Source organism: Lontra canadensis, unplaced genomic scaffold (assembly GCF_010015895.1).
Source record: "Lontra canadensis isolate GAN:19392208 unplaced genomic scaffold, GSC_riverotter_1.0 scaffold2, whole genome shotgun sequence".
Classification (NCBI taxonomy): domain Eukaryota; kingdom Metazoa; phylum Chordata; class Mammalia; order Carnivora; family Mustelidae; genus Lontra; species Lontra canadensis.
This window is the reverse complement of record NW_022630996.1, coordinates 62,630,369-62,650,327: the sequence shown is the minus strand read 5'-3', so window position 1 is coordinate 62,650,327 and position 19,959 is coordinate 62,630,369.

Genomic DNA, 19,959 nt, shown 5'->3' with positions numbered 1-19,959 from the left:
CTCAGTCCATTAAACATCTGACTCTTGGTTTCTGCTCAGGTCATGCTCCCGGGGTCCTGAGATGGAGCCCTACTTTGGTCAGCATGCAATCTGCTTCAGATTCTCTCCCTCTCCTTCTACCCCTCCCACCCTCCCACCTGTTACGCTCATGTGCATGCATGCTCTCTCAAATAAAATAAATAAAATCTTTTAAAAAAGAGAGTTAACTTCATGTAAATATGTGAGAAAACCCCTCTCGGCATTCACTATTTCTTACTAGCGTTCTCCTTGCACTGCTCTTGTGGGACTTCCCCCAAGAAGGTTTGTGTGGTAAGGAGAGCGTGACTGAAGAGATGAAGTGGTCAAATGAATGTCATTTCTCCCATCTTCCTCCACCACAATTTAAGTTCACAATAACCCAGCATGGGCCAAAATATCGTGTTCTTTACACTCCACTTCTCTATCTTAAGACAAATATTTATAAAGCACTGAAAGACCTTTGGGTTATGGTACGTTAGTCAATCATTAAAGAAGAAACCAATAATTCAAATTGCTTCTTTGTTTGGTGTCCCTGAGGATCTTACACTGGGGGCCAGACACCATAATAAAGTTTAGAATGGGAAGAGGCATGCCTCTGTATCAGTCAGGATAGTCAATTTATGCTGCAGTAACAAACAACCCCCATATTTCAGTGGCTTAGAACAACAAAGTTTCATTATTTCTCCTCCCACATTCCATGTTGGGTTTGTTGGGCTCTGCTCCTTATTATCCCCAGTCTGGGCCCCAGGCTGATAGAGCTGCTTCCTTCTGGAGTGTTACCAGTTATTGCCACAAAGGAAAAATTGCTCTGGAGTGGTTTGCTCTGGTGAGTCAATGCTCCAGGCGTTTTAAAATGGGAAGGGTTTTGTAAAAGGGTTGGAAGAACAGGAAAAATTAAAGGAGCCTTAGAGTGAATGAAATGGGCATTGTTTTTAGGTAGATCACTTTTAGGAAAGAATAGATATGAAATTGAAAGTCTGAACCTAATTTCTTTTCCCATGCCCTGGTAGGCATTGAAAGGATTCCATATACCCTTAAAAAACACAAGTACCCTGGTTTGAAGGTCTACCGTTCAAGGGAATATAATTAGACATGGAATTGCTGGATTAGAACAGGCACATCTTCAACTTTGTAGTATATTGCTAAATGATTGCACTAGTGTTTGTTCCAATTTTCACTTCCATTGGCGGTGAACCAGTGTCCCCTTTGTCCTACATGCCTGCCAACATCTATTCTTGGCAGCCTTTCAAAATTTCTGCCAATCTGATAGATGTGATTTGTTATCTGTTTGTTATAGGAAGATTCACATTTTTCTCCTTGCTGCTGATTTGGAGCATCTATTCATGTATTTATTAGACATTCAGATTTCTTCTGTAAATTATTTCTTTTGTCTCTTTTCCTCCTGGATTTTTTTGGGGGAGGGGTTCTTTTTTCTTGTCAGTGTGTAAAATATTCTTGTGTTATACCTTTACATTCATACAAACTTATATATGGCTGATTTATCTCCTGCTTACCAGCATCTTCACTTGGATGTTTCTCTTTTATATGCTCTTTTTTTATCTTAGACCTTCTATGGCCAACATGGAATTCCTGGTCTTCCTTCAATATCACCTCCATCTGCAGTCTTTCCCATTTCAGTTCCTGGAAGCTCCATCTTTCCAATTTGGCTGAAACTCTTAGAATCATCATTTACTGTTCTTATTCTCTCCCAACCTGTATTGTACCTGGCAGCAAATTCTCTTGACTATACTTTAAAAATACACCAGAATCTGACTACGTTTAGTCACCATCATCTCTGGCCTGGATGATCACAATAGCCCATAGGCCATAGCTTGTCTCCTGTCTCTCTCCCTCCTTGTTCCTGCACGCCCTCTTCTCTAATTCCAGTCTCCTCTCCAAATAAAGGTTTGGGAAAATAAAAAAGATGGCTAATTTCAACAAAGCTTTGCTAATATGATAATTTTTGCTGAAAGCAACCAGAGACTTTCAATGGTTTCCATCTTACCCAGAGTAAAATCCAATGTCCTGTTGTGGCTTATGCAAACTCCTCAGGTCTGGCCTCTGTCTACCATCCAACATCATGCCCTGTCACTTTCCCACTTGCTTATTCTGCTCCAAATATGCTGGCTTCCTTTTTGTTCTTCAAATATGCCCAGTCTCTTCCCACTTCATGGCCTTCGCACTTATTGTCTCTTCTGCTTGGTAGATTCCACATGACCTGGTCTCTTACTTCCCTCAAAGCTTGGGTTCAGTTTACGTTAATCACCTTCTCAGTGATGCCTTTCCTGGACACCTTGTTTTAAATTATAATAAACCTTCCGCCCACACTCCCTGGCCTGCCATTCCTTATATCAGTTCTCTGCTTTAGTTTTCTCCTTAGGCTTACATTAGGTAATACTAAATAATTAACTTATTTGTTTATTTTCAGACTCCTTCTACTAAAACCCAATCACTGAGTGGGTGGACAAGTTTGTGGGGTTTGTTTGTTTTGTTGGTTTTTTTTTTTTTTGAGATGACAGTGGTAGTGGTGTATGCATATATCCAAATTCATCAAATTGTATACATTAAATCAGTGTAGTGTTTCATGTACTAATTATGCTTCATAAAAGCTATAAAAAGACTAAAATATAATAAGTAAGTTAGATTATATATATAGCAAACTATAAACCATAATAACAAAAAATAAAATCTTTATTTTTTATGTGTTTTTTAAAAAAATTTTTCTCTAACTTGGTTCTTTTTAAAAAGATTTATTTATATTTTAAAATTTAAATTCAATTAGTTAACATATAATGTATTATTAGTTTCAGATGTAGAGTTTAATGATTCATCAGTCTTATATAATATCCAGTGCTCCTTATATCATGTGCCCTCCTTAGTGCCCATCACCCAGTTACCCCCATCCCTCCAACCACCCTGCGCTCTAGCAACCCTCAGTTTGTTCCCTATGACTAAGAGTCCCTTATGGTTTGTCTCCCTCTCTGATTTCATTTTGTTTTATTTTTTTCCTCCCTTCCTCTGTGATCCGCCTTTTTGTTTCTTAAATTCCACTTATGAGTGAGATCATATGATGACTGTCTTTCTCTGACTGACTTATTTTGCTTAGCATAATACCCTCTAGTTCCATTCATGTTGTTGCAAAAGGCAAGATGTCATCTTTTTGGTGGTTGAGCAGTATTCCATTCTATATATACCACATCTTCTTTATCCACTAGTTTATCAAAGGATATCTGGGCTCTTTCCATAGTTTGGCTATTATGAACATTGCTGCTATAAACACTGGGGAGCAGGTGCCCCTTTGGGTCACTACATTTTTATCTTTGGGATAAATCCCTACTAGTGCAATTGCTGGGTTGTAGGGTAGCTCTATTTTCAACTTTTTGAGGAACCTCCATACTGTTTTCCAGAGTGACAGCACCAGCTTGTATTCCCACCAACAGTGTAAGGGTTCCCCCTTTCTCTGCATCCTTGCCAACATCTGTCATCTCCTGACTTGTTAATTTTAGCCATTCTGACCAGTGTGAGGTGGTATCTCATTATGGTTTTGATTTATATTTCCCTGATGGCCCACGATGTTGAGCATTTTTTCATGAGTCTGTTGGCCATTTGGATTTTTCTTTAGAGAAATGTCTGTTCATATCTTATGCCATTTCTTGATTGGATTATTTGTTCTCTGGGTATTGAGTTTGATAAGTTCTTTATAGATTTTGGGTATTAACCCTTTATCTAACTTGCCATTTGCAGATATCTTCTCCCATTCTGTTTGCTGACTTTTGGGTTTGTCAACTGTTTCCTTTGCTGTGCAAAAGCTTTTTATATTGATGAAGTCCCAATAGTTCATTTTTGCCTCTGTTTCCCTTGCCTTTGGATATGTATCGAGGAAGAAGTTGCTGTGGCTGAGGTCGAAGAGGTTGCCGCTTGTTTTCTCCTCTAGGATTTTGATGGATTCCTGTCCCACATTGAGGTCTTTCATCCATTCAGTGTCTATTTTTGTGTGTGGTATAAGGAAATGGTCCAGTTCCATTCTTCTGCATGTGGCTGTCCAATTTTCCCAAAACCATTTGTTTTTTCCATTGGATATTCTTTATTCTTCTTCTTTTTAAAAAAGATTTTATTTGTCAGGGAGAGAGGGAGAGAGAGAGGGAATACAAGCAGGGGGAGCAGCAGGCAAAGGGAGAAGCAGGCTCCCCAGTGAGCAAGGAGACCTATGCGAGACTCGATCCCAAGACCCTGGGATCATGACCTGAGCTGAAGGCAGACACTTAACCAACTGAGCCACCCAGGACTCCCTTCCATTGGATATTCTTTCCTGTTTTATCAAAGATAAGTTGACCGTAGAGTTGACGGTCCATTTCTGGGTTCTCTATTCCACTGATCTGATAATTTTGTGTTTTGTTCACTGTTATATTCCTAGCATCTAGAAGTAATGTAGAGTAGGAGCACAACAACCTTAGAATGAGTAAATTAAAAATATTTTGCTTTTATACAGGCAAATGTATGCACATTTTCTTTTATAGCTTCTAGTTTTCTGTCTTAAGATTTCCCCCCCTAAAATCACAACTTTACCCTCATAGATTTTTTACAAACATTTTTATTATTTTGAAATTCATTTTTCTAAATATGCACCTACCATCAGAGCACCTAAAGATACTAAGCAAATACTAATAGATCTGAAGGGAGAAATAATACAATGATAATAAGGGACTTCAACACATCACTTTCAACAATCGACAGATCATACAGAGCATATGCTATATACTAGTCAGCCATTTCTGAGAAGGAAATCCTGCCTTTGTGACAACATGGATGAACCTGGAAGACATTATGCTAAAAGAAATAAACCAGAAAGAGAAACTCAAGTACTATATGATCTCACCTTTGTGTGGAATCTAAAAACAAAACAAAACAAAGTTAAACTCATAGAACAGTGGATACCAGAGGCTGGAGGAGGAAGGGATGGACAGAGGTAGGTCAAAGAGTATAAATTTGTGGTTCTGTAGGAGTAATAAGCTAGAGATCTAATGTACGAGCATGGCAACTGTATCTAATAATACCGCATTAAACACTGGAAATATGCTGAGAGTAGATTTTAATTACATTTATCACACACAATAAATGGTAACCATGAAAAAATGCTATGTCATTAGCTTGACTATCGTAATCATTTCATTATGTATATATACATCAACTCATTATGTTGATCACCTTAAATATATACAATATTTATTTATTTATTTATTTACTTGAGAGAGAGATCATAAATAGGCAGGTACAGGCAGGGGAGCAGGCTCCCTGCTGAGCAGAGAGCCCAATGTGGGGCTCAATCCCAGGACTCTGAGATCATGACCAGAGCCAAAGGCAGAAGCTTAACCCACTGAGCTACCCAGGTGCCCCTACAGTTTTTATTTAAAATGATGCATTTGAAAACTTGTAAGCTACAGTGTCAACAATACTTGGAGAGAATTTATGGTCTAAATCCTTTTATAAATTTAGAAGAATGACTGAAAAGTCATTCGACTGAATGAACTAAATGTCAATTGAATAAATTCAGAGAAGAATAGAATAAACCTGAAGGAAGTAGAGAAAAGAGAAAATAAAGATTAGAGTAGAAATCTATAAAAAGAAAATTTATAATAGAATCAAAAGAAGCCCCAAAGTAGTTCTTGATAAAGTCTAATAAAATTGGCACATCTGTGGAAAGAGTAACCTAAAAATAAAAATGATGACACAGTTAACCAGTATCACATACTGTAAAAATTCCAAGGGCTAGAGGATATTGCAAACAACTTTAAAAACAAATCTGAAGACGGAGGATGAACTGAAAACATTCATTGAAAAACAGAACTTACCAAAACTGACCAAAGAAGAAATGGAGAAGTTCCCACTTCCCTTTGTGATATCATAGATCACAGCAGGCCACCAACACTCCCACTGCAAAAACTAGAAAAAAATCAGATAAATTACAAAACTTATTTTTGAAGTTATCATAAGTTGCAGCTGGACTTGATGACAAGGACTGCATGAGCTAAAATTCCAGAGAGGGGAGATCTCTTCCTAGATAAGCTTCAGAGCTTTTGTTGACTCTGGGCTAGAGTTGAGGACTGGCCTTGGCATACTGGGAGAGAGAGAAACCAGTGGGGGTTTGACAGTCACACGAGTGGATATAATGGATTGGAATCTAAAAGTGCTCCAAAATCTTTAACTACTATGGGAATGCAGAGTAAAACTATAATGAGGGAATACCACATACCCAGAAGAATAGCTGAAATTATAGACTGACAGTACCAAATGTTGGTGACAATATGAGTCAGTGGAACTGTCACATTGCTGGTGGGAATATAAATTGTTTCAGCCAATCTGGAAAATGAGTTGGCAGTTTTAATAAAGTTAAACGTACACTGACCCTATTTGCAATGTATCCTGACCCTACTAGCAATTATAAAGAAAAGGGTTAGAGCACTACAACATCTCACACATATGATGTTGAGCGAAAGAAGCCAGTAACAGTAGAAAACATATTGTAGGACTCCATTTATATGAAGTTCAAGAATAGGCGAAACTAGTCTATTGTAGCAGAAATCAGAATAGTGGTTACCTATTAGGAGGGAGATATTTTCTGGGAAGGGACACAAGGAAAATTGATATAAAAATATTTGTCTTGATTGGGTCAGTGGTTACACTGATAAAGACATATACAAGTTTTGTAGAGCAATACCCTTCAGATTTGTTCTTTTCATACACATTATACTTCATTGCAACGATATCTCCAAAATACATGATAAAATAAACAGATGAATAAAATAAAAGAGATGTTTGCATAGAAAAAAAATGCTTGTGTATTAGCAATCAAGGATCATGATTAATGCAATTCTGGGCATCTGAAGGTTAAAAGTTTCCCTGGGGATTTGTATTCGCAGCCTCAGATTATATGCAGATATAATTGCAGAAAGATTTTGGTTTCACATGCCACTGTTGATTCATACCAGTCTTATAGTTGTCTTTTTACCCAGCCCTCCTCCAGTTGCTCTGCTATCTAAGTCATTTTCATGGGTCCATCTGCGAAGTACCTTCTCCTCCAGCCCATCAAGCACAGCTCACTTCGGTTGCACTCACACCACTCACGGTAACACCTAAACCAGGGGCCTGACCCCTCTGCTGCCTGATCAGGCTCCTGCATTTGGCACGCCCCACCTCTTGACCCATCCCACCAGTATACATCTCTTGGAGTTTCCCCAACTTTCTTGCATGAGAAATAATATGAGCTCAGCCCTTATACAGGAGCAGCATACCACACACATGTAAAAATAAAAAGCCAGGTTCTCAAATAAGGGTTGGGCGATGGGGAGCTAGGCCTGAATGTTTGGTTGGGAATGTGAGCAAATGAAAAAGGAATGGCTTTCTACAATTTTCTCTACCAGATTAAGGATCTTTATATTCGGATCGAGCAGCTTTCACTCTCATGCTGCTTCCCCTATAGCCTTTGTCAGAGTCTTGATAGCCGTATGTTTCAATAACTTAACTTTTCAAAAAATTGTTTTCAAAAAAATTGTTGACCCTAGAAGAATGGCTGCTTTCTAACATCTGGGTTTTCTCCGTTTATGCCACAGTTCATAGGTATTTCACATAGTTGTGATCTCTTTATCCCCTCCCTTGTCCCAAAAGGAGTTTTTATGTAATTTAGGAAGTCATATGGGATTGCACATATATGAAAACCCTTGGGTAATGAGATCAGGGGAAAGCTAAAGAGGGAAAGTAGGAAAGGAAAGAAAGCCATGGAGTAAAGTGAGTGCCTAAAATAACTGTTTTCAATTCTATATACTTTACTAGAAGGGGACTGAAATCTTGGGTCTGAACTCAGCAAACAGTATCAAAACAGGAAACAAAATTTGTTACACAACTGAACCCACATACATTTCATAACTCTAGTGTTATTTGTAGGGTTTGCTGGCTTTTCTAAAGACAGTTGAAGATTGGGCCTTTATCCAGAAATGTAATCTTTTCACCCCCTTGCATTACCTTGTTCCTTGCTTTGGGGGAAGTTAGGCATAAACCTAGGATTTTTTTTTTTTAAACCAGGAAGAGGAAGCTGCCATAATTTCAAGGACGTGCTGTGGTAGTCTGTCTGTCTCTGCTTCTGCCTGTCTGTCCCTCTCTATATATTGTCTGATCCTAACATCTGAGAAGCTATTGGGGAGTTTTATTTTCTGGCAGCTGCCTACTCCTTAGAGTAGATGGTGGAAGATACATTTGATCAATGTGAAGTACATCTTTAAATTTTCATCACATATTTTTTCTGAAGATGCTGTTAATGCCTTGGGAGATTTCATCAATAAAAGTGTCTCTAGTTTTCAATGACATCTTTTATGGAATGTTATGACTCATTTTTCAGCTAATGCAAAGCAGACTCCTGTCACAGTAATGAATAGTCTAGAATTTCGAGGCTTAAAATACTATTTTTGGTTTTGGGGTGTCTTTCAATCTTCTAGTTGAGAAGTAAACACCTTCCTATTCAATGAAATGCTGTAATAATAACAATAATATTAATAGTAGACATTATACTCATCCAAATTGTCATTAATTTCTTCTGCATACGTAAGGGGGAAACTATGTATGTCAGTGCAGAAAACATACAACATCTGTGTTTTCTTCCTCCTACAATGTTAGAGGAAAATATTTTCTTCATTTGAGTTTTTGCGAAAGTTTATTTATCCTCTGCTTCTACGTCAGTTGGCTTAGAAACTACAGGGTGTGTCTCAGAAGTGAGTGTGCTGAAAACTGGCAGGTGGGGGAAAGGAAGCCTGCAGATCTGATTTCAGTTTTGGTTTCCTAGATCTGAGTTTACAGAAGTGACTTTTCTCTATGAAATTCTTTTTTAGTAAGTCATTAATTACTCTGCCACAGTCTGGTCTATTTGGTCAACATTCTAAAGGTTTAAAAATCTGTTCTTTATATGAGAGTTCTTAGGACCGCAGAGAGCCCTATTGCCTTGCCTGCAGACAAACTCCCAGATTATTCTGAGTGGATCCCTTTGCAGATGGTGATTTTCCTTGCTGTTGGGAGCCTGCAGAGCTCCGGCTAGGGAACAGTAGATGTTGGTTTATCATTGGCCTTCCAGACTGGACTCATCATTCATCTCCGTTTTCAAGTGTAAAGGAATGTAGATGTAAAGGCTTTCAGGGACTCTTTGAGGTGAAGTCCTCTGGGTTCGTTCCATAGGGCAGACAAGGGTCAGATGGCCACACTGCAGGGATTTCTCTTTTTAAGGTCAGTCTCAGGCCAGGTAGAGAAAGGCCCAAGAGAGGGTGATAAAACTAGTCAGCGTTTTAAAGACTAACATCAGGTGCTAGTGTTTATCGTGCATGCTCAGTTGGCTTTCAGTTTCCACCTTCCACTGTTGATTCATACTGGTTTTATATGGTTTTTAAACATTTATCTTGCACTTACTATGTACCAGGCACTGTTCCAGGTGTTTTATTAACTTTTTCGTTGCAACAGTCCTCTGAGGTAGGTGCTACCATTATCTCCATTTTAGAGCAGAGGAAACTGAGGCGCAGGGATGTTAAGTAATGTGATTCTTTCTCTCTCTCTCTTTGTATATATATGTTTAAATGTTTATGTATTTGTGTATGTATATACAGATATATTTATATTTATGTATCCTATGGGTTCTGTTTCTCTGAAGAACCCTAATATAATCAAAATTATAAAAACTAACATCTGCTCTGCTCTCCATACTGAGTTTTATTCCAGTAGCTTATTTAGTGGCTCAGGCTCCTTGTGAGGCCGGATCGTAGACCTTCAGTATGAGTGAGCCACTTCTTCTGTCCTGTGATCTCTTTCCCGATGCTGCCTCTCTGACCACCAGACCAGTTCTCAATTTATTTTTCCTTTTTTAAAAGATTTTATTTATTTATTTGACACAGAGAGAGAGAGCACAAGCAGGGGGAGTAACAGGCAGAGGGAGAGGGAGAAGCAGGCTCCCCACAGAGCAGGGGGAGTCGGATGTAGGACTCGATCCTAGGACCTCAGGATCATGACCTGAGCCGAAGGCAGTCTCGTAACCAACTGAGCCACCCCAGGTGCCCCAACCAGTTCTCAATTTCTTAAAAATTCCATTAATGCCCCTTTAAGGAACAATCTAGTGGTTCCCCTACCCCCTTGAAATTTTAATGCTACAGATATACTATATATCTGTGCTTATACATATGAAAGGGCAACAACATATGTCACCAGAGAATAGCAAATTAAAACAAGATACCACTACACATCTATTAAAATGGCCAAAATCCAGAACACTGAAAAGACCAAATGATGACAAGTATGTGTGGCAATAGGAAATCTCATTCATTGCTGGTGGGAAAGCAAACTGGTACAGACACTTGGGAAGGCAGTTTCGTGGTTTCTTACAAAACTAAATGTACTCTTAACCATACAACGCAGTAATTGTACTTCTTAGTATTTAGCCAGAAAAGTTGAAAACTTATGTCCACACAAAACCTGCACACTGATGTGTATAGCAGCTTTATTTATAAGTGCGCAAACCTGGGAGCAACCAAGATGTCCTTCAGTAGGTGAATGAAATAATAAATAAAATGTGGTGCATCCAGACCGTGAGACATTATTCGGTACTGAAAAGAATTGATCTGTCAAGCCATGAAAAGACATGGAAGGATATTAAGTGCATATTATTAAGTGGAAGAAGTCAATCTGAAAAGGCTTCTTACTGTATGATTCCAATTATATGGTATTCTGGAAAAGACAGAACTATGTACAGCAAAAAGCTCAGTGGTTCCCAGGAGTTAGTGGGGAAGGGAAGGATGAATTGATGGAACACAGAGGATTTTTAAGATAATGAAATTATCCTGTGTGATACTATAATGGTGGATGCCTGTCCGTACATACACACACATACATATATACATATATGTATGGTATATATTTGCCAAAACCCATAGAATATACAACACTGACAGTGAGCCCTAATGTAAAATATGGATGTTGCGTGTTGATAATGTGCCGTGTATGTTCATCAGCTATAACAAGCATGCTGCTCTGGTGCTGGATGTTGATAATGGAGAAGGTTGTGTGTGGGGGTGGTGGCGGTGGGCAGGCAGAGGGTATATGAAATCTCTGTACCTGCCTTTCAGTTTTGCTGTGGATATAAAACTGCTCTAAGAAGTAAGTATTTCCTTTTTTATGACTGAGTGATATTCCTGTGTGTGTGTGTGTGTGTGTGTGTGTGTGTGTGTGTGTGTACATGGCGTCTCCTTTATCCATTTGTCTATTGGTGGACATTTGGGCTGTTTCCACATATTGGCTATTATAAATAATGCTGCCATAAACATAGGGGTGCATATGTCTTTTTGAATTTGTGTTTCTGTTTTCTTTGGGTAGATACCCAGTAGTGGAATTATTGGATCATATCATATTTATATTTTTAATTTTTTGATGAAACTTTATACTATTTTCCACAGTAGCTATAGTAATTTACATTCCACCAACATGCGGGTTCTTTTTTTCCCCCACATTCTTGTCAACACTTGTTGTTTCTTGCGTTTTTGGTACTAGCGATCCTCACGGGTGGAAGGGGATTCTCACTACGGTTTGATTTGCATTTCCCTGACGACTAGTGATGTTAAGTATCTTTTCATGTGTCTGTTGGAGCTCTGTATGACTTTTTTGGAAAAATGTCTATTCAGGTCCTCCGCCCATTTTTCAATAAACAAAAAGCAGAGTCAGACCTATAAATACAGAGAACAAACTGATGGTTGCCAGAGGCAGGGTGGGGGCGGTGAGAGGATATGAAAAATGGGCAAAAGGGTGTAGGAGATCAGGCTTCAATTATGGAATTAATAAGTCACTGGAATAAAAGGCAGTACATAGAGAATGTAGTCAGTGGTATTGTAATAGCATTCATTGCATGGTAGAAGATGGTGGCTCTGCTTGTGAGTATGGCATAAGCTATAGTTGTTGAATCACTATGCCGTATACCTGAAACTAATGTAACACTGTGTGTCGACTATATTAAAAAAAAAGTGGGGCGCCTGGATGGCTCAGTGGGTTAAGCCTCTGCCTTTGGCTCAGGTCATGATCTCAGGGTCTTGGGATTGAACCCTGCATTGAGCTCTCTGCTCGGTGGGAGACCTGCTTCCCCTTCTCTCTCTGCCTGCCTCTCAGCCTACTTGTAGTATCTTTCTCTGTCAAATAAATAAAATCTTTTTTAAAAAAGTCTGTGGGGGCACCTGGATGGCTCAGTGGGTTAAGCCTCTGCCTTCGGCTCAGGTCATGATCTCAGGGTCCTGGGATCGAGCCCCACATTGGGCTCTCTGCTCTGCGGGAGATCTGTTTCCCTTTCTCTCTCTGCCTGCCTTTCTGCCTACTTGTAGTCTCTCTCTCTCTGTCAAATAAATAAAATCTTTTTTAAAAAAGTCTATGAAGAAAGGTACAATATTTTTTTGCTCACGAGAACCAATTTTCAACCCCTTGAAGGTAATGGTACCCCAGTTGAGAATGGATGATCTAGACTTGCATATATCAACTGTTGGGATTTCTTATTATTTCGCCCACCCTGTTGGCTCAGTCCTGCTATTGCATATAAATTTATTTTGGGCAATTGTTTCCTGAAACAATCCTGCAGAATATGGAAACCAGTGATAAAAGACATGTTCAACTTTTAATGTTTGTGGGTCCTGTCCTTGGGCTTCCAGGGAAGCTATACTTTAACATTTACCAAGGTTGGAATGACTCAGCAAAGCATCAAAGCATGGGCTCTTAATTCTGCCCCCAGCACACATTGAACATCTGCTTTATTAAAGAAAATAACCAAAAGGATTATTCTGAACACAAAAGATAAGAAAAAGGAATAAACATCCCTCCTTCCCATAAGATTAAAGTCATACAGCTCTGAATATGCTAGAAACTTCAGATAAGAACTGCAACTTTCTGAAATGTCCTTTTCTTATTATTTGCAACCTTTAATGTAAAAATGTATGTAACCTACACCAAATGTTCCCTACCAGAGCACTCTCCTCTTTTTAAAATAATTTTTTAAAGTTTAAATTCAATTAATTAACATATAATATATTATAAGTTTCAGAAGTAGTGACTCACCAGTCTTATAGAACACCCAGGGCTCATTACATCACATGCACTCCTTAATGTCCATCACCCAGTTACCCCATCCCTCCACCCTCTTACTCTCCAGCAACCCTCAGTTTGTTTCCTATGATTAAGAGTCTCTTAGTCTCTTAGAGTCTCCCTCTCTGATTTCATAGAACATTTCTGTATTAGCATGCCCCTCCCCAGTTACTACTAACCCCCTGCAGAAGAAACCACTCTTCTGATTTTTTTTTTCCACCATAGATTAGTTTCCAGGTGTTCATATACATGGAAGCACATAGTATGAATTCTGTGACTGGCTTCTTTTACTCAATATAATGTCCCTGTGAATGGGCCTACTGTTGCATGTATCAGTAGTTTGCTTCTTTTTACTGTTGAGTAGTATTGTGTTTTATCAATATATCACAATTTGTTTATCCAATTGCCTTTAAATAGACATTTGAGTTATTTCCATTTTTGGCCGTCATGAGTAAACAAGCTGTGACTATTTTTGTACGAGTCTCTTTGTGGATGTATGTCTTCCTTCTCTTTTTTTTTTTTTTTAAAGATTTTATTTATTTATTTGACAGAGATCACAAGTAGGAAGAGAGGCAGGCAGAGAGAGGAGAGAGGAGGAAGCAGGCTCCCCGCTGAGCAGAGAGCCCAGATGCAGGGCTCGATCCCAGGACCCTGGGATCATGACCTGAGCCGAAGGCAGAGGCTTTAACCCACTGAGCCACCCAGGCGCCCCATGCCTTCCTTCTCTTATGTAAATACTTTGGCATGGGATTGCTGGACAAAATAGGCTCATGTTTAACTTTATAAGAAACTGTCAAGCCTTTGTCTAAATTTGTACCAGGAGCAGGACTCTTTAAGACATGATGTCTTTGTGTCAGTCTTTTGTATAAGTCAAAATGAAACAAGGAACTGAGGTCATCTCACCTGACAAATTTAGAAATAAAGAAATAATGATACTCGGCACATCCACACCAAGAGTCTAAAGCTGCCAAACATCACAAAGTCAGAATGGCTAAAATTAACAAGTCAGGAAACCACAGGTGTTGGCAAAGACTTGGAGAAAGGGGAACCCTCCTACACTGTTGATGGGAATGCAAGCTGGTGCAACCATTCTGGAAAACAGTATGGAGGTTCCTCAAAAAGTTGAAAATAGAGTTACCCTATGAACCAGGAATTGCACTACTGGGAATTTACCAGTCATATACAAATATAGTGATCCAAAGGGGCATGTGCACCTGACTGTTTATAGCAGCAATGTCCACAATAGCCAAACTGGAAAGAACCTAGAGGTCCTTCAACAGCTGAATGGATAAAGAAGATGTGAGATCGATCGATCTATCTATCTATCTATCTATATATATATATCTATCTGTCTATCTATCTATATATAAAATGGAATATTATGCAGCTATCAAAAACCTGAAATCTTGCCATTTGCAATGATGTGAATAAAACTAGAGGGTATTATGCTAAGCAAAATAAGTAAGTCAGAGAAAGACAATTATCATATGAGGAATTTGAGAAACAAGACAGAGGATCATAGGGGAAGCAGGGGAAAATGAAACAAGACAAAACCAGAGAGGAAGACAAACTATAAGAGACGCTTATTTTCAGGAAACTAACTGAGGGTTGCTGGAGGGGAGAGGGGTCGGAAGGATGAGGTGGCTGGGTGATGGACATTGGGGAGGGTATGTGCTCTGGTGAGTGGTATGAATTGTATAAGACTGATAAATCACAGACTGGTACCCCTGAAACAAATAATACATTATATGTTAATAAAACACACACACACACACACACACACACACACACACACACACACACACACATTTATAGTAACCTTAAATTCCAGTTTACCCCATATCTACCATCTATGTTTCAAATATATTGGGATTCAATTTCTGCTCAGGGAAGTCTGTTGAAAAATAAAAGCAATTACTTTAAGCATTTTTTAAAATCAAACATTCTTTTTGTTTGTTTGTTTCCCTCTTTTTCTCCACGTTGCCATCAGGGAAAACAGTTTGACATACAAGAAAAAAGTTACAATAGAAGGAGGAAAATTATTAAACATTTTTAACAAAAATGTTTGTTAAAAACATTGTTGGATGGAGCACTTATCAGTTCATAATACTGAGTGTTTTCTTGGCTCCCTACTTTTGAGGACTCAGTGCCCTCATGTCTTCTCCTGCCTGTTCAGGGTCCCACCTACTTCATAAATCACTAATTCTACCCACATAGGTAAATTAACTCACCACTAATAGCAGTGCAACAAATGATTGCCCAATAGGTCTTATCACTTGGAAGGATGATACCAAGACAGCCACTGATGAACCAAGACCGCCAACAGGGAAATCTCATACTTAGAAAGTAGACAGGCTTTCAATACAAGCCCTATGGTGCCAGTCATTCCTCAAATTAGTGTATACAGGTGACTCAGAACCTGATTTGTCCTTTGTTTGTTTTTTACAGTTGATATAGACACATTTAATTAAAGTGAAGCAGAATTTTATTATTATTATTTTTTAAATCTATCCATTTATTTTAGAGGGAGAGCATGCAAGTGGGGGAAAGGGGAAGGGGAAAGGAAGAGAGAGAATCTCAAGCAGATTCCCCACTGAGCGTAGAGACAGTCATGGGCTCAATCCTAGAACCCTGAGATCATGACCTGAGCTGAAATCAAGAGCTAGCCACTCAACCAACTGAGCCACCCAAGTGCCTCTAAGTGAAGCAGAATTTTAAACAAGGTAAAGAAAATTCTGAGTTACTAAGTTTAGGCTCCTGGGTTTATATCTATTTTTGCTATGAATTTGTGGTTGATCTAAATCAAGTTATCTGCTGTTTTTAATCTCAATATACCAAATTACAAGTTTGTTAGCCCCAGGGGTACAGGTCTGTGGAATGCAAGGTTTACACAATTCACAGCACTCACCATAGCACATACCTTCCACAACGTCCATAACCCAACCTCGCCCTCTCCCTACCCCCCTCCCCCCGGCAACCCTCAGTTTGTTTTGTGAGATTAAGAGTCTCTTATGGGGGTGCCTGGGTGGCTCAGTGGGTTGGGCCTCTGCCTTCTGCTCAGATCATGATCCCAGCACCCTGGGATCGAGCCCCACATCAGGCTCTCTGCTCAGCAGGGAGCCTGCTTCCTCCTCTCTCTCTGCCTGCCTCTCTGTCCACTTGTGATCTCTGTCAAATGAATAAATAAAATATTAAAAAAAAAGAGTCTCTTATGGTTTGTCAGGGAGAGAGAACCTTTTTTTTTAACTTTATTTTTTATTTTTTTATTAACATATAATGTATTATTAGCCCCAGGGGTACAGGTCTGTGAATCGCCAGGTTTACACACTTCATAGCACACACCTTCCCCAATGCCCATAACCCCACCACCCTCTCCTTAATCCCCCCGCCCAGGCAACGCTCAGTTTGTTTTGTGAGATTCAGAGTCTCTTATGGTTTGTCTCCCTCCCGATCCCATCTTGTTTCATTTATTCTTTTCCTACCCTCCAAATCCCCCACGTTGCCTCTCAACTTCCTCATAGCAGGGAGATCATATGATAATTGTCTTTCTCTGATTGATTTATTTCACTAAGCATAATACCCTCTAGTTCCATCCACGGTGTTGTGAATGGCAAGATTTCATTTCTTTTGATGGCTGCATAGTATTCCATTGTGTGTGTGTGTGTGTGTGTGTGTGTGTGTGTGTGTGTGTATACCACTTCTTCTTTATCCATTCATCTGTTGATGGACATCTAGGTTCTTTCCATAGTTTGGCTATTGTGGACATTGCTGCTATAAATATTCAGGTGCACGTGTCCCTTCGGATCACTACGTTTGTATCTTTAGGGTAAATACCCAGTAGTGCAATTGCTGGGTCATAGGGTAGCTCTATTTTCAACTTTTTGAGGAACCTCCATACTGTTTTCCAGAGTGGTTGCACCAGCTTGCATTCCCATCAACAGTGTAGGAAGGTTCCCCTTTCTCTGCATCCTCACCAGCATCTGTCATTTCCTGACTTGTTAATTTTAGCCATTCTGACTTGTGTAAGGTAGTATCTCACTGTGGTTTTGATTTGTATTTCCCTGATGCCAAGTGATGTGGATGGAGCACTTTTTCATGTGTCTGTTGGCCATCTGGATGTCTTCTTCGCAGAAGTGTCTGTTCATATCTTCTGCCCATTTCTTGATTGGATTATTTGTTCTTTGGGTGTTGAGTTTGATAAGTTCTTTTTAGATTTTGGGTATTAGCCCTTTATCTGATATGTCATTTGCAAGTATCTTCTCCCATTCTGTCGTTCATCTTTTGATGTTGTTGACTGTTTCCTTTGCTGTACAAAAGTTTTTTTATCTTGATGAAGTCCCAATAGTTCATTTTGGCCCTTGCTTCCCTTGCCTTTGGCAATGTTTCTAGGAAGAAGTTGCTGTGGCTGAGGTCAAAGAGGTTGCTGCCTGTGTTCTCCTCAAGGATTTTGATGGATTCCTGTCTCCCATTGAGGTCTTTCATCCATTTTGAGTCTATTTTTGTGTGTGGTGTAAGGCTATGGTCCAGTTTCATTATTCTGCATGTGTCTGTCCAATATCCCCATACCATTTTTAAAAAAGATTTTATTTATTTATTTGACAGACAGAGATCACAAGTAGGAGAGAGACAGGCAGAGATGGGGTGGGGTGGGGGGAAGCAGGCTCCCCGCTGAGTGGAGAGCCTGATACAGGGTTTGATCCCAGGACCCTGAGATCATGACCTGAGCTGAAGGCAGAGGCTTAACCCACTGAGCCACCCAGGTGCCCCTCCCCATACCATTTGTTGAAGAGACTGTCTTTTTTCCACTGGACATTCTTTCCTGCTTTGTCAAAGATTAGTTGACCATAGAGTTGAAGGTCCATTTCTGGGATCTTTATTCTGTTTCACTGATCTATGTGTCTGTTTCTGTGCCAGGATACTATAAATTTTCATAATTTTCTATAGGTAGAACACAAGTTCACCTTTGAAGGAAGAGTAGGCATTTATTCTGGGGAAAAAAACATTTTAATGGGATCTTTGATTCTAGAATGGTAAAGCAAAGAATCTGTTCTAAAATAGAGAGTTGAACTGCTCTATATAATCATGTAAAACTCTGTCCTCTTTGTGGGCGGGTGACATCTCTGCATATTATAGTTCTTTTCAGAAAAAACATAATTCTTTCTGGAGACTCAGATGGTTGACATCCTAATCTTCAAGTCAACGATTCATGTTTAGGGGTTGTCTCATGTGGAAGAGCTGAGCGAGGGCCATCCTATGATATAGGTGTCGAAAGGGGACTGAAAAGAAAGAAGCCCCCTAAAAAGCCTTGTAGAGGAGCTAGGTCTATGAACTAGGAGGATAGTTATGAATAACAGGGATATTTAACAATTTTCCTCCTTCTATTTTAACTTTTTTCTTTTATGTCAAACTGTTAGTTTAGTCTTGCTAAATGCTGTAGCCCAGTCTTAGCTGAGTTGGGAAGGTTTAAGGGCTGGGCCTGTGTCCAGGGGTGTGTGGCCATGTGTGACAGGCTGCTACCAGATGGACAGGTGGGCCATGGAAAAGGGAGGCTGCAGTTTGGAGCAAGGGCAGCAGCAGATGTGGTTTCTAGCAATGGGACATGTTTGTGGGCCATATGAGCATTCCCCAGAGATTCATAGAAATACTGGTGAGAAGAACACTGATAGGAAATAGGCATCTTTTTTTTTTTTTCAAGAGAATATTAAATCGTTTATTGATTACACATGATAATGGATGATACACAAGCTTTAATCCCATCTATAATTTTATCTGATACCATAATTCAATTTAGATATATTGCAAAGGATGTGCCAACAATCATATTAATAACCAAATAAACTCCAGACTTTGCTTGGGTGACCTTTTAATGGTGAACTCCAGGTCACAACACATTAACTATCAGTTCAACTACACCAAGGTTTGTGGAGACAATGGCTTCTGTGCCCAAGCAGGTTGCAAATAAATTTCGAATGGAACCTGGCATCACCCTGAAGGAATTCTAACTTCACACTGTTGGGGTAGTATACCAAGATGGCTTCAGAGTAGACTAACTTTACACAGCACATTTAAAAAAAAGACACATTTATTCAGCGTCATGATCAGACTATTACATTTAGCAATCAACAGCATGGGTGCAAAAAAAAAATCTACATTAAAACCCTTTGTTGGAATGCTTTACACTTTCCACAGAACAGAAACTAAAATAACCTGTTATACAATTAGTCACAAATACAGTCCTCGAGTTTTTTTTGCCCATACACATGAGTATTGTCTAAAACATGTCTTCTTTGTAGCAGCTAGGCCCTGCCACCACTGTGCTTGGCTGAGTTCACAAATCTGTTGTAACCTGTAGCTTCCCTGTCACTTCTCTGGCTCTCCTCTCCTGCTAAGCTTTGTTTCCTGGCAGTAATTAAAACCTTCTGCCACTGCCGTAGCTGCTGCTGCTGCTGGAACCACCATAGCCACCTTGGTTTCGTGGTTTGGCGAAGTACTGGCCTCCACCACCATAAGGGCCAGAGCTTCTGCCTCCAAAATTGCCTCCTTTCATGGGTCCAAAATTTGAGGATTGATTGTTGTAATTGCCAAAATCATTATAGCTTCCGCCACCTCCAAAGTTGCTTCCATCATTACCAAATCCGTTATAGCCATCCCCACTGCCACCATATCCACCACCACCTCGACTGCCAACAAAGCCACCTCGACCACTGAAGTTTCCTCCGCGACCAAAGTTGTCATTCCCACCAAAACCACCTCCACGACCACCACCAAAGTTTCCAGAACCACTTCGACCTCTTTGGCTGGATG